Consider the following 3,163-nt stretch of genomic DNA (forward strand, 5'->3'; position numbering starts at 1 on the left):
GATACTTGGCAATTGTTGTGCTCATGTTTAAGCTCTTGCATCATATACTTTGCACCCATTAATGAAGAAATACTTAGAGCTTGCTAATTTGGTTTGCATATTTGGTTTCTCTAGAGTCTAGATAACATCTAGTATTGAGTTTTGAACAACAAGGAAGACGGTATGGAGTCTTATAATGTTTACCATATGTCTTTTATGTGAGTTTTGTCTGTACTCGTTCATCCTTGTGTTTGTTTCAAATAACCTTGCTAGCCTAAACCTTGTAGCGAGAGGGAATACTTCTCGGGCATCCAAAATCCTTGAGCCAACCACTATGCCATTTGTGTCCACCATACCTACCTACTACATGGTATTTATCCGCCATTCCAAAGTAAATTGCTTGAGTGCTACCTTTAAAATTCCATCATTCACCTTTGCAATATATAGCTCATGGGACAAATAGCTTAAAAACTATTGTGGTATTGAATATGTACTTATGCACTTTATCTCTTATTAAGTTGCTTGTTGTGCGATAACCATGTTTCGGGGACGCCATCAACTATTCTTTGTTGAATATCATGTGAGTTGCTATGCATGTCCGTCTTGTCCGAAGTAAGAGAGATCTACCACCTTTATGGTTGGAGCATGCATATTGTTAGAGAAGAACATTGGGCCGCTAACTAAAGCCATGATCCATGGTGGAAGTTTCGAGTTTTGGACACATATCCTCAATCTCATATGAGAATAATAATTGTTGCCACATGCTTATGCATTAAAGAGGAGTCCATTATCTGTTGTCCATGTTGTCCCGGTATGGATGTCTAAGTTGAGAATAATCAAAAGCGAGAAATCCAAAATGCGAGCTTTCTCCTTAGACCTTTGTACAAAGCGGCATGGAGGTACCCCATTGTGACACTTGGTCAAAACATGTGCATTGCAAAGATCCGGTAGTCCAAGTTAATTAGGACAAGGTGCGGGCGCTATTAGTATACTATGCATGAGACTTGCAACTTGTAAGATATAATTTTCATAACTCATATGCTTTATTACTACCGTTGACAAAATTGTTTCATGTTTTCAAAATAAAAGCTCTAGCACAAATATAGCAATCGATGCTTTCCTCTTTGAAGGACCATTCTCTTTACTTTTATGTTGAGTCAGTTCACCCATCTCTCTCCACCTCAAGAAGCAAACACTTGTGTGAATTGTGCATTGATTCCTACATACTTGCATATTGTACTTGTTATATTACTCTATGTTGACAATTATCCATGAGATATACATGTTGAAAGTTGAAAGCAACCGCTGAAACTTAATCTTCCTTTGTGTTGCTTCAATACCTTTACTTTGATTTATTGCTTTATGAGTTAACTCTTATGCAGGACTTATTAATACTTGTCTTGAAGTACTATTCATGAAAAGTCTTTGCTTTATGATTCACCTGTTTACTCATGTCATTACCATTGTTTTGATCGCTGCATTCACTACATATGTTTACAAATAGTATGATCAAGGTTATGATGGCATATCACTTCAGTAAATTATCTTTGTTATCGTTTTACCTGCTCGGGACGAGCAGAACTAAGCTTGGGGATGCTTGATACGTCTCCGACGTATCGATAATTTCTTATGTTCTATGCCATATTATTGATGATACCTACATGTTTTATGCACACTTTATGTCATATTCGTGCATTTTCTGGAACTAACCTATTAACAAGATGCCGAAGTGCCGGTTCCGTTTTCTCGCTGTTTTTGGTTTCAGAAATCCTAGTAACGAAATATTCTCGGAATTGGACGAAACGAAGACCCGAGGGCCTATTTTTCCACGGAGCTTCCGGAAGACCGAAGAACATACGAAGTGGGGCCACGAGGTGGCGACACCACAAGGCGCGCGCGGCCTAGGGGGCCCGCGCCGCCCTATGGTGTGGCCCCCTCGTCGGGCCCCGACTCGCCCTTCCGCCTACTTAAAGCCTCCGTCGCGAAACCCCTGATGCGAAAAACCACGATACGGAAAACCTTACTGAGACGCCGCCGCCGCCGATCCCATCTCGGGGGATTCTGGAGATCTCCTCCCGCACCCCGCCGGAGAGGGGATTCATCTCCCGGAGGACTCTACACCGCCATGGTCGCCTCCGGAGTGATGAGTGAGTAGTTCACCCCTGGACTATGGGTCCATAGCAGTAGCTAGATGGTTGTCTTCTCCTCATTGTGCTTCATTGTTGGATCTTGTGAGCTGCCTAACATGATCAAGATCATCTATCCGTAATACTCTATGTTGTGTTTGTCGGGATCCGATGGATAGAGAATACCATGTCATGTTAATTATCAAGTTATTACATATGTGTTGTTTATGATCTTGCATGCTCTCCGTTACTAGTAGAGGCTCTGGCCAAGTTTTTACTTTTAACTCCAAGAGGGAGTATTTATGCTCGATAGTGGGTTCATGCCCGCATTGACACCGGGACAGTGATGTAAAGTTCTAAGGTTGTGTTGTGCTCGTTGCCACTAGGGATAAAACATTGGCGCTATGTCCGAGGATGTAGTTGTTGATTACATTACGCACCATACTTAATGCAATTGTCTCGTTGTTTAGCAACTTAATACCGGAGGGGGTTCGGATGATAACCCGAAGGTGGACTTTTTAGGCATAGATGCAGTTGGATGGCGGTCTATGTACTTTGTCGTAATGCCCAATTAAATCTCACTATACTTATCATGTCATGTATGTGCATTGTTATGCCCTCTCTATTTGTCAATTGCCCGACCGTAATTTGTTCACCCAACATGCTTTTATCTTATGGGAGAGACACCTCTAGTGAACTCGTGGACCCCGGTCCATTCTTTTAATACCGAAATACAAATCTGCTGCAATACTTGTTTTTACTATTTTCTCTCGCAAACAATCATCTTCCACACAATACGGTTAATCCTTTGTTACAGCAAGCCGGTGAGATTGACAACCTCACTCGTTTCGTTGGGGCAAAGTACTTTGGTTGTGTTGTGCAGGTTCCACGTTGGCGCCGGAATCTCCGGTGTTGCACCGCACTACATCCCGCCGCCATCAACCTTCAACGTGCTTCTTGGCTCCTCCTGGTTCGATAAACCTTGGTTTCTTTCTGAGGGAAAACTTGCTGCTGTGCGCATCATACCTTCCTCTTGGGGTTGCCCAACGAACGTGTGA

The sequence above is a fragment of the Lolium rigidum genome, chromosome 3, assembly GCF_022539505.1.
Source record: "Lolium rigidum isolate FL_2022 chromosome 3, APGP_CSIRO_Lrig_0.1, whole genome shotgun sequence".
NCBI lineage: Eukaryota > Viridiplantae > Streptophyta > Magnoliopsida > Poales > Poaceae > Lolium > Lolium rigidum.